The 12,699-nt window shown below is 39.1% G+C and overlaps 1 protein-coding gene and 1 pseudogene across 3 annotated transcripts in view; one reads left to right on the plus strand and one right to left on the minus strand.

The window, feature by feature from the left end:
- Positions 1-2,925: 2,925 nt before the first annotated feature.
- CDH17 (cadherin 17) overlaps positions 2,926-12,699 on the plus strand; it is a 57,988-nt gene continuing 48,214 nt past the window's right edge. The window contains exon 1 of one of the 3 annotated variants that reach the window (XM_037504160.1): positions 2,926-3,002. The gene's annotated coding sequence lies outside the window, so the exon portion shown is untranslated. Of the gene's footprint in view, positions 3,003-3,755; positions 3,872-12,699 lie in introns of those variants that run through there. The other 2 variants (XM_037504162.2, XM_037504161.2) reach the window with 2 other exon arrangements.
- Positions 11,394-11,968, minus strand: LOC119239660 (60S ribosomal protein L23a-like; annotated as a pseudogene).

Consider the following 12,699-nt stretch of genomic DNA (forward strand, 5'->3'; position numbering starts at 1 on the left):
CAGTGGGAGGCAGGAGAGGTCTGTGTGCCACGTGGGACCCTCTCCGGCGGCCAGGGATCAAACTGGCGCTGCAGAGGCTGCGGGCAGCTTCGCAGACCAGCGCTCAACCACTGCGCCACCGGGTAGGCCCTGTATGAAATTTTCTACTACAAAATGTTAAATGAGAGAATTCGTGTCATACTCACATACGCACAGAGAACTTGGCTATAATATTTGGTATCTGATTACAGATACTCTTCTGAGATTTCTACATTATCCTTGAATCAGATTAATCAAAAGCAGAAAGCTGTATCTTGAATGGGCCTCTTTACCTTAATTCCCTGTACGAAGTCTTGACTGGGTTCGCTTTCATCCTTTGCTTTTATTGCTGTTGACTGTAAAAGATGGCCTTAAAGAGAATATTTCTTCATCTTACACACAATTATTGAGAGAAATTAATTACCTCATATTCTTAGAGATATATTCTTAGAATCGCAGGTTTGATCTGATTCAACCACTGTCTTTTTCAACAAGAGTCCTCCACAAGTGGTATTACATACTTCTACCAAGAGTCACGTTGACCAGTTATTTATTAATATTTGCGATGTAGTCTTGATGGTCCTTGCCTATGCTTACCTCAGTGGGTGTTTGCAAAATAATGATATTCAAATCGTGTCCTCATTTCAGTTGTTAGCTGGGAGATATCTGTAAGAGAACCTTTTCCTTGTGACCCTAGAGTTCCTCTCCATGCCTCCTGGCAGACATGATTTACATGAGAGAAACTACCACCTGCTGTTGCCTTCCTCAACTTCAGGAAAACTTGAGTAAGCTCAGAGAGCTTCTGCAATGGAGACTATGGCATTTGGATAGAGAAGTTGGCATGAATTTATGTGAATGTGCTCAAAGGGAATATAGGAGCATATGAATTTATAGGGCGATTTTAACCTATTTGAACATTAGCGAATTTTCCCTAGGAACAATGTTAGTTTTGGTATAAATTCTTGAGAGCTTTTAGTGTGTTCTTAAACAGAGTTGGTGTATACTAAGGGCCTTTTCCGGTGGGTGGTGGTGAAGCCAGTGCAAAGTCAAGCAAGTAGTCAGTGAAATGGTGTGGCCAGGCTGTCCAGGACAGAGGCTTTGACAAGGACATTCCAAGCCATCAGGAGCAGTGTGCACTGTGCCAAAGATCTTGAGTCAGCACAGCTGAGTTCAAATCCTGGCTCCCTAATCTGCCAACTGTGAGATATCAAAAGATAGCTGACTTCTCAGTTCCTCAACTGCATGTGGTTTTAGAGGTTGTGACCTGCCTTTCAGACTTGTACACGTTAGAGGGAACATGAGCCAAAACACTTTGCCCAGTGCCTGACAAAGAGACATTAGTTCAATAAAGATCATCAAAGTAACTAAATCATGAGCATACACAGTTAAACAAGAATAGTGGCCCTTCCCTTAATCCAAAAGACGAATCCTAGGGGTCACAAAATGACTTCTGGAGCAGGTGGGTAAGTTACATTTGAAAACCGTGCAAGATTCCTGCTGGGAAAAGTTACAGGTTCTACCAAATATGCAGACAGTGCCGTAGGGTTTTAAAATTAGGGCAATACTCCAGGAGTTACCAACAGAAATCATAATCACAACAGAAACCACATCATCCTTCCAGAAGTTATTTTGTGAGGAATGAACAAACTGTGTTCATTATGGTATCTAAGGGCTCATGTCATGGTTTTTCACAGATGCCTGCTATATTTTAGCTTTATAGAAACTTATATGTGGATTTGAACTTTCTGTGGCTTCATTTGTATTCAGTTTGGTGTTTTAATAAGACTAGGTTTTTAATTTTAGTTTTCTAGCAGCCTCTGTGGTACTGCGAGATAAGGGAAGCCGCGACCTAGTTGCTTAGGCTGTGACAGCTGAGGCTAATTACTGCTGGCTTCTGAGTGTGGGTGGGAAGGAGATAGGAAGATACTCTTAGTGCAAGTGGAATAGAGTTGAGAGGGCCTTTTGAAAAGTCACTAATGGGCCACTGATTTTATGACCATGGGCAGAGTTGGGAGTGTGGTGTTGAGGGTCACATCTGAGATTTCCAAATCCATCTTGGTGAGAAATATCTAAGTCAAAGAATAGCATTGGAATTGAGGTTCAGATCCCAATTTACCAGCCTCCAAAGTCTTAAACCTTCTGCCTTAAAGTGTGGCAGACTGATTTATTAGGGAGCTGAGTAACGATGAGGAGAAATAAATTCTCCTGTCTGTGTCAGGTTCAAGGAAAAGAGCCACTGACGCTGAGACCCAACTTGGCTCTCTAGTAATTTCCTCTACATTCCTTTGCTTCGTGACCCAAAAAGAAAAGGACTAAAGGGCCTGTATTTCAAACACAGGATAAAATTAATTCTCAAAGTGCTAGGTTCTAGACCTAGACGAACATGAAAGTCCAGGTGAAGGTCAGCAAGTCAGCACAGTGCTGGGAGACACATGACTCCCTAGTAAGGAGAGAACCGCTCAGCCACTGAGGGGCGGGTGTATTTCAGAAAACTCAGAGTCAGGGATAATTCACTTATTGCTGGGGGCAAGGTGCGCCTGGCTTCTGTGTGACTCTTTGAACACTTGTTAGTGAGCCTGGCTCAGCTGAGCTGAGCAATACTAAGGCTAACCACTTCCTTATAGCCCTGGGAGAGGGTGTTCTTCCTCCAAACTAGCTGAAAGAGAGCAACGGGATACAGCGGGCCAGGTACTGCCATTGCTCCTGAACATGGGAGGTCAGGAGAATATCTAAGAGATTTGGGTAGAAAAGAGATATGGGATGAAGCAGTTATCGGTTGTGGAAATGACACCAGGGCAGATTTCTCAGGTGGGGCAGATTCCCAGGGAATAACTCAGAACACATGGCAGGGGAGGGCCGCCTGGTGGGAGTGTTATTAGGCTGGGAGTCTTGATATTTTGGCTGGGGATCTGGGAGCTGATAGCTGCGCGGTGGAGAGGACGCGAGTGGCCGGCTGAATTCTGGAATTTAGTGGAAGGTAGCTAGTAAGTACTTCGCTTTATTATGATTTTTAAAAATCAGACCCACAGTCAAATCTTGGAGAATCTGTTTTTATCTTCTTTGTTACTCAGTTTCTTTATTTGTAAAATATTAATACCAATAATGACGTTTCCGGGTTGTTGTGAAGATGATGAGTTCATAGAGTGAGAATTAGAAAGGTGTCTGCAAAGGCTGGGCTGTAGACCAGGCTGCTCAACTTCAGCTGTGTGTTGAGCAAAGAGGACTTCAAAACTTGGCAGTTCAGGCTCAAAGACCAATCAAATCAGAATCCCTATGATTCTACACAGCCAGGGTTGAGGACCTCTCTACTAAAAAGTTACTATTTGTGTTCAGAAAACACCTTCAGGGGATGGAAAAGAGGGGTGGTTTTGGGTAAGCTTCTAGTCATCCTGTTGGTTTGCTCTTGTATTAAGTGGTAAATTAAGGTACAACCACCTGTTTTATAAATGCGTTTGCATCTAATCCTGGCTCTAGGTTATTTCCTTTGTTTCTCATGTTGGGGGAGCAAAATTGTGAAGATCCAGGAGTAAAAACAGTCCCCCTGGGCCTTGCCTTGGTGAGGTGCTAGCCAAGCCAGCCAGACTTAAACCAGGGGCAGGTGGGTAAGTGGAAGGGCAGCAATTTAATTAAGCCTGCTCTGCTGCCCCACCCACCCACCCTTTATGAGGGGGAGCCGGTGTTGCCTGAGCCCTCTTTGGTAAATCCAGAGACTCTCTCCTGATTTGAGTCTTTTTTTTTCTCCTCTTTCCTTGGCATTGTTGGTTTATGATGGGAAATGAAGAGGTTCGCTGGCGTGAGATTGTAGTTTCTGTGTTTTCTCATCTAGCAACTTGAAAATTCCAGGTCTTTTAAGGTAACACAGTTTTTCCAGAAAATTTCCTGGGTTGTTACTGATATTTACTGATCCCCTAGTGTCCAATTCATAGTCTTCTGAGGCAAGGTAGGTGAATCCCAGGCTTAGACATTGCTTGTCTTCTATCTGCTACCAGGTTGGGAGTTATTAGACAACCGCAGCACAGTATTTGCCTGAGCTTTGATGACTACCAGGCAAACACGAAAGGGTGATGTTCCAGTAGGAGCAGTTTAGAAGAAATTAAAACAGGTTAATTTTGGATATGTTGAGTTTGTTATCCATATGGAATATATGGGTGGAATTGTAGAAATAAGTGTGTGGGTATAAAAGACTGAACCCTAAACTAAGGGGGCAATCTGAGGTGGAGAGAGACTTAAAACTTTGGCATGTAGGTAGGACCACATCCAATCTACTAGCGGAGAAACAAGGCAGGATAACTTGGGTTTGAGTCAAGGAGTCTGAGGAACCTACAAATGGGACTTTGAGGGACTGGCTTGAGAGGTAGAAGAAAAACCAGGAGGGCGTATTGATGAGGTAACCAAGGATAAAAATCAATTCAGGGGAGAGCTATTGATGGTACCAAATGATGTGAAAAGTCTGATGAAGAGCAGACTGAGGAGCATGTCTCTGACAATCATGAGGAGTTGGTGAGCGTGGTTTCAGAATGCTGGAAGCCAGTTGCAACAGTGAACAGTGAACTGATGTGAGCAAAAGCACATGTTGCTGGAACTTGGCGATATTTAGAGGGAGGTCTCAGAAAGCCAACAAGATTATTATAATTTCAAGAAAATTTAAACTCAAGTGAAAAGGGAAGTTGACTGTGAGAAAATATCAGAGAGGAGCAGGCTTATGCCTGCCAGTTCCAGTGTGTGTATACAATGTTCAAACCAACTGCATTGTTGCCTGAGACATTCCTGAAGAAATGGATCCCAAATGTGGGGAGAAATTAATCCCAAGTGCAGACCTTGCTAAAGAATACATACTGACAGACAAATCACAGCATCCCTGAGCTGATGTTTCTCACAGATGTATCCAGGTGATCACCTGCATCAGAAATCCAGAGTGCTTTGAAAACCTTGATGTCTGGGCTGCATCTCAGATCTACTGAACCACATGAAGGAACTCTTGGTGTGAGGCCCAGGTTTAAGAAATTGTCCAGGTTAGCGAGCTCAAGAAAACCTTTCTCCAATGCATGGCTGAGGCTGTGAATACTTACCAAACATTCCATTCACAGATGCTCTGGCAGCTTCTTGATAAGGATAATTAGGCTGGATTAAGCGACTCATCTACTGGGCCATTAACCTAAACTGTCTTTTTTGAATATTTTAGGAAAAGCACAAGGTGGCTCTCAGTCAAGATTTCACAACAGCATTATGTGTGGTTCAGTGTTTCTTACTTGGAACTAGCAATTTAATTAGTTATTTAAGCTTTATATCCTTTACTATTCCCTAAACTGTGCTAGTGTGGGAATTTGTCCTCCCTCCCCCAACATCAACAAAAACCAAACTCAAGCAAATCCAGAGACATGTAGAATAGCTTCATAAAATTAGAAGCTGTTTTGCTTAAATTTAGCAGAAAACAGTCACTGAAAGAAATGAGGGGAAAATTCTACTTCAGCCTAAAACATGTTTTTATTCCACTAAATGATTGGGAATAAAAGATGTGAAATGCACTAAATGATTGTGGAATAAAAGATGTGAAAGATTGATTTGAGAGGATGCAAAATAATCCCCTACCTGATGGGATCCCTTTGGATGGGTCCCCATCAGCCAAGGTTGAGCCAACATGAAACCTCACCTATTTGGAATTATTGATTAAAATTAAAGGAATTCAATTCTGAAAAGTATTTACTCTGTGCCAATGGCAGACAATGTTTCTGACATCATTACATTAACAAGAACAGAACAGATATTAAATAAGTAATTAAAAAATAATATATCCTCTGGTTAAGTAAGTCTTGTATGTTGACAGACTTATGATAAAATGTTTTCAAATACATTTGTGTTACATTAATATGTAACACAAACTACATCTTAAAATGCAAGTGTGTGATAAATGGAATACTTAGCACTCATAAATTTCATTTGCTTTAATTTTTAATATATTTAAAAAATTTTTACATCATTGTTCATTTTTAAACAATATTTGCTTCCCCCCACCCACTCAGGTTTAGTCCCCATATAGAGTTTCCTTCACCAATGCACCCGTGCACCATCACCTCAGTCCCCTGTGCCCCTCCCTCCCTCTGATCCCTCTCCTGCCTCCTCCCCTGCAGTAAGTCTCTGATTTATAATTGACGTTTTTGCTTTGTTGTGTTTTGTACTGTTACTATTTTTTTTTACACTGATGTCTTATTGGGTTCCCCTATATTCCTGCTATAAGTGAAACCATCTGATATTTTTTTTTTCTTCCTGGCTTATTTCAGTGAGCACAATTCCTTCTAGTTCCACCCATGTTGCTGTGAATGGCATGAGTTTATCTTTTTTGATTGCTGGGTAATATTCCATTGTGTATATGTGCCACATCTTGACCCAGTCATCTATTTTTGGGCATTTGGGTTGTTTCCAGGTTTTATCTACTGTAAATAGTGCTACAATAAACATAGGTATACAGGTGTTCTTTAGAAATATTAGAAATGTAACATGCTTTAAATTTTAAGGATTTTTCCAAATTCCCCCAAAGTTTTTGTCTGGGAGGCTCTGCAAGTTCTATACCTTGCTAACTAGCATTGTTCATAATTTAAACATATTTTCTAGGGCTAATGTTAGAGGAATAGTTAAATGTTATAAAGTCTTAAATTGGTTTACCAAGAAGCTATTATCTGATTTATGCAAATTCTTAAAATTATTCACTTGTTTCTATTACATGATAATGTATATCTTCTTCGTTCTGATAAAGGAAATCAGTAACTTAATCAACTAAAGTTTCCTCTTTATCCCTATTACTACTTTGTCAGTATGAACCTATCAGACTAGCAATGTCTCATTTTTACCTGAAGATGATGGATCCCTTAAGTGCAGTAGTGTTTACCTTGGAGCACAGGGGGGTGCAGGCTCTTAATCTTCAGATTTAACTGGAAGAATAAATAATGAAATGCATAGCTCTCAGAACTATGTTAACCTGTTTTCCTGGAGAGCATAGAAAAAGATTTTATAATTCAGAGATGTGATCATCTTTTAGTTTCTCTGATGGAGGCTTTGTACTTTTTAGAGTTTAATCTGATTCTCTAACTTGGAGACTAATGCTGAGATGTAGCATAAAATGTACAGGAAGGTCCATTTCAGGACTTGGCCACCTCCTAACAGTCATGGACTAACACAGGGGCATTTCTTCCTTTGCATTTTTTTTTTTTAATTTTTTTTTATAGAGGCATGTTTATTTCTTTATTTATTTGTTTTGTTTGTTTGTTCTGTTTACACATGCACTGGGTACAGTCAGAAGCGCGGGAGGGTGAGAGAATTCACCAGAGCCAGAGCGGGGAGCAGAGCAGGCAGAAGGAGCGAAGTACACTGCTGAGGGGAGCAGCGGGCGGCAGGAGAGGTCTGCGCGCCATGTGGGACCCTCCTCAGGTGGCCGGGGAGCAGCCGGGGATCGAACCGGCGCCGCAGAGGCCGCGGGCAGCTTCGTAACCCAGCGCTCAACCGCTGTGCCACCGGGGAGACCCTCTTCCTTTGCATTTTTTATTGCTCATATGGAGCCAGATGGCAAACATTCTGATAGATTCTATAGGTGTGGTGAATACATTGTTTTGAATGAGGCAGACCAAGGTTGGAGTCCTGCTTGTGTAATCATAAATCTGTGTCACTTGGGCAAGAGCTAAAACCTCACTGTGCCTCTGTCTCCTCTTCATAAGATGGACCCTACTTCATGGCCATGTTGTAAAGATTAAACAAAAATCATTTTTTGTAATTCAAATATAATAGGCACAGCATTATATTAATTCAGGGGTACTACATAGTGATTTGACATTTGTATATAGTGCAGAACAATAGCAGTAAGGTTATTTCTGCTTTGTTCTTAGCAATTTTTCAAATTTCAATACTATATTGCCTACTAATCCCATGTGGTGTACTACATCCCTAGGACTTATTTACTTCCTAATTGGAAATGTGTACATCTTGATCACCTTTATCCGTTTTGCCTATCTCCCCAATAACCCTCCCCTCTGACAACCATCAGCTTGTTCTCTGTATCTATGAGTTGGTTTAAAAAATTTTTTTTAGCATTTTAGATTCCATGTATAAATGAAATTAAATGGCATTTGTGTATCTCTGTTTGACTTATTTCACTTAGCATGCCAAAAATGTCCATCTATATTGTCACAGATGGCAAGATTACACTTTTTTATGACTGCATAGTATTCGTGTGTGTGTCACATCTTCATTCATTCATCTGTTGATGGACACTTAGGTTGTTATCTTGGTTGTTATAAATAATGATGCAGTAAACATAGGGGTGTGTATATCTTTTGAAATGAGTGTTTTGTTTTTGCATAAATAACCAGAAGTGGAATTTCTGAATCAAATACGGTGGTTCTATTTTTAATTTTTGGTGGATCCTCCATATTTTCCATAATTGTTGTACTAATTTTCATTCCCACCTACAACACATTCTTTTTTTTTTTTTTTTTCTTTTCTTTTTTTTTTTTTTCCCCGCTTCCCCGCGCGGGCCCGGCCGGCTCCTCCTCCGACCCCGGTAATACGAACCGCCGGCGGCCCGCCCCACCTACAACACATTCTGACCAACACTTGTTATTTCTTGTTTTGATGCTAGGCATTCGACAGGTGTCAGGTGATAACTCACTGTGTTTTTGATTGGCATTTCCCTGTTGATTAGTGATGGCCTTCTTCATTGATTAGTATTTCTTTTTGGGAAAAACATCTGTTAAGATCCTTTGCCCATTTGTTAACAAACCAGATTGCTTGTTCATGTTATTGAGTTGTGTAAGTTCTTTATATTTATTGGATATATGATTTGCAAATATATCTCCTAGTTAGGGAGATATAAGTTATCCTATGTTGATATAAGATAGGTTGACTTTTCATTTTGATGACTTTTATGGTTTTCTTCACTGTGCAGGTGTTTTTTAGGTCGATTCACCATTCTCTCTGGTGAATCCTCTTACCTTCCTACCCCGCGCACCTCTGGCTTACACCCTGGTTCTTGTATGCATAAATAAATAATTCTTTAAAAATTTTTTATGGCTTCAGATCTTACATTCAAACATTCAATTCATTTTAAGTTAATTTTTGTGTATAGTGTAGCATAGTGGACTAGTTTCTCTCTTTTGCATGTGATTGTCCAGTTTTCCCATTATCATTTATCTAAGACTCTTCTTTTTCCATTGTATGTTCTTGTCTTTTTCATAAATTAACCATATATGTGTATGTTTAATTCTGCGCTTTCCTCTATTGAGCTGTGTCTCTGACTTTATGCTAATACCAGGCTGTTTTGATTACATTAGCTATGTAGCATTGTTTGAAATTAGGGAGTGTGACGCTTTCAGTTTTGTTCTTTCTCGAGACTGGTTTGGATATTTGGGACTATACATAGTGTGAATATAGCTTTTATACACACTAGGAGCCAAAAAAATTGTGTGGTTCTCTTTATTATAATACGTGTTTTATTTCAGTGGCCTGGAACCAAGCCTAAAACATCTCTGATGTGTTCCTGTCTTAGTTACAACAATTTTTAAAAAAGATTTATTTATTTATGCATACAAGAACTGGGGTACAGGCCAGAGATGTGGGGGGTAAGAGGATCCACCAGAGACAGAGTGGGGAACAGAACAGGCAGACTGACTGAAATACACTGCTGAGGGGTGCAGAGGGCAAGACAGGAGAGGTCTGCCTCGCCATGTGGGTTTCTCCCTGGCCGGGGATTGAACTCGTGCTGCAGAGGCTGTGGATTGCTTCATAGTGCGGTGCTTAACCCCTTGAGCCACCAGGGAGACCCAGTTGCAACAATTTTTCAGTGAAGTCTTTAGGTCTTTTTACATATCAAATTATGTCATCCTTAAACAGTTACAGCCTTTACATGTTCCTTTCCAATTTAGGTGCCTTTTAATTCTTTTTCTTGCCTAAACACTCTAGCTAGAATTTCCAAACTACTGAATAAAAATGGTATAGGTGAGCATTCCTTGTTCCTGATTTCAAAGGAAAGGTGTTCAGCTTTTCCCTGTTGAGTATAACTTTAGCTGCCATATATCCATATATGGCCTTTATTATGTTGAAATGCATTCCCTCTATACCCACTTTGTTAAGGTTTTTATAATGTTGAACTTTGTTTAAAGCATTTTCTGCAACCATTAAAACAACTATATTTTTATCCTTTTTGTTAATGTAGTGTATCACATTGACCGTGAATGTTGAACCATTCTTGCATCTGGAGTAAATCCCACTTGGTGATGGTGTATGATGTTGAATTCAGATTGCTAATGTTTGGTTGTGTCTGTGTTCCTTAGGGATATTGGCCTATAATTTTCCTCCCTCCCTGCTCCTTCCCTCCCTCCCTGTTTTTTGTTGGGTTTTGGTATTAGAGTAATGCTGGCCTTGTACAATGAATTTGGAAGTGTTCTCTTCAAAATTTTTTGAAAAAGAATTTGAGAAGAATAGATATTAAATTTTATTTGACTGGTAGAATTCTAATGAAGCCATCTGAATCTGGTCTAAAGACCAGGTTGATCTTTTGTATTTATTTAGTATCAGTTGTAACTTCTCTTTGTTTCTGATTCTGATTCTTCACTAGTCGAGCTGTCAATTTGTTTATCTTTTCAAGGAGCCAGTTCTTAGTTTCACTGATCATTTCAACTTTTTATAGTTTCTATTTCATTTATTCTCTGAGATTAGATTGTTTGAAATTTTTCTTGTTTCTTTAGGTGTACCTGTGTAGTATAAAACTTCCCTCTCAGCACTGCATTCACTAGATCCCAAGACCTCGGTATGTTAAGTTTCCATGTCTGTTAGACTCAAGGTATTTTTTTTCATTTCTTCATTACACTAGTAGTTGCTCAGTAGCATATTTAATCTCCTATTTGTGATTTTTCATTTTCTTCTTGTTATTGACTTCTAGTTTCATATTGTTATGGTTGATTTTTTTCTTTTTTTTTCCTGTAATTGATTTAGAGTTTGATGGCATTGTGGTTGGAAAAGATGATTGGTCTGGCTTCCATCTTGAATTTATTGAGACTCATGCTGTGTTTAAAGTGTGATCTATACTGGGGAATATTACACTTGAGAAGACTGTGTATTCTGCTTTTGGATGGAATGTTTTATATATATTTAAATTTATTTGCCCTGATGTCATACAAATCTGATGTTTTATTATTGGGGTTTTTTTATCAGATGTTTTAAAATTATTTTGTCTAAGTATGGCAATATCAGACTTTTTATTTCCACTTCCATCTTTTCTCATGCTTTCACACTCAGTGTGCCTCTTGGCATATGTATGAGTCTCTTTTTAATTCTTGTGGCCACCTTTTATTACGGTAAAAAATATTTAGAATTAACCGGCTGGATTCAGTTTAGATGATCCCAGTTTTGTGGGCAACATCCAAAGCATCATAGTTAGGAGTCAGTCAAACATGCTTCTTACCTCCATCAGGTCTGATCAGGCTATATAGACTTTGCCCCAATCGGTGTCATAGAGCTTTTTCATATTCTGTTTGATCTGGTGCTTGTTGGCCTTGGGGTCCAAAGTGAATACAAATGTGCTGTTGTCTTCAATCTTCTTCATGGCTGACTCAGTGGTTAAGGGGAATTTGATGATGGCATAGGATGATGATATCATCACAGATGATAGTCAAGCTTGTTTCTCCTGGGGAGACTTGTCTGAGGATATGTGGGTTGCCTTCAGAATCACAGACCCTGAGCCTTTAGAAAGTGGTTGATATGTGGCTACTGCTCTCTGTTTTCATTTTTTTCTTTTTCTTTTCTTTCTTTTCTTTGTTGTGTGTGTGTGTGTGTGTGTGACTCTGGACACCTTTCAGCACTGCTCCCTTGGCCCTCAAAGTTTTTGCTTTGGTTTTGACTTTGGAAGGGGCAGGGGTTTCCTTCTTTGCTTTTGGCACCATCTTCATGAAAAGGGTCTGCCTACTTTTTGTATGTTAATTGGAGAATTTAGTTTATTTACATTTAATAACAATTTACATTAATTTTTGATAGGTGGCTTGTTACCATTTAATTAAATATTTTCTGATAGTTCTTGTACTTCCTTTCTCTTTTCTGTGGTTTTATGATTTTCTTTAATGTTATGTTTAGATTCCTTGCTTATATTTTGTGTATCCTGTAGACTTTTTTGTGGTTGTTACTGTGAGATTCACATAAAACAATTATCTATGTCATATTCTATTTTAAGTTGATAGTAAATTAAGTTTGAATGCATCTAAAATTTGACCTCTTTACGATCCCCCAGGTTTTATGTTTTTGATGTCTCACTTTAAAAAATTCTTTCCCTTAACTAATTATTGTAGTTAGTTAATCTTACCATTTTTGTCATTTACTCTTCTTACTAGCTGTATGTTATTAATCTAATAACTTTACTAGTGTATTTTTTTCATATGTTTTGTTGTTGATATTAGTGCTTTTTCAATTTAACTAAGTTTCTTTAGTCCCCTGTAACACTGGCTCAGTGGTATCATGTGCACACTGTTAGCTTGTGTTTATCTGAAAAATTCATCTTTCCTTGAATTCTGAATAATATCCTTGCTGTGTAATGTATTCTTGGTTGGAAGATTTTTCCTTTTAGCATTTTCAATATTTCCTTTTAGCCATTCCCTTTTGGTCTGCAAATTTTATGCTAAAAAATCTGCTGATTGTCTTAATGGGGAT

Source organism: Talpa occidentalis, unplaced genomic scaffold (genome assembly GCF_014898055.3).
Source record: "Talpa occidentalis isolate TD23 unplaced genomic scaffold, MPIMG_talOcc4v2.1, whole genome shotgun sequence".
In the NCBI taxonomy this organism is placed as follows: Eukaryota; Metazoa; Chordata; class Mammalia; order Eulipotyphla; family Talpidae; genus Talpa; species Talpa occidentalis.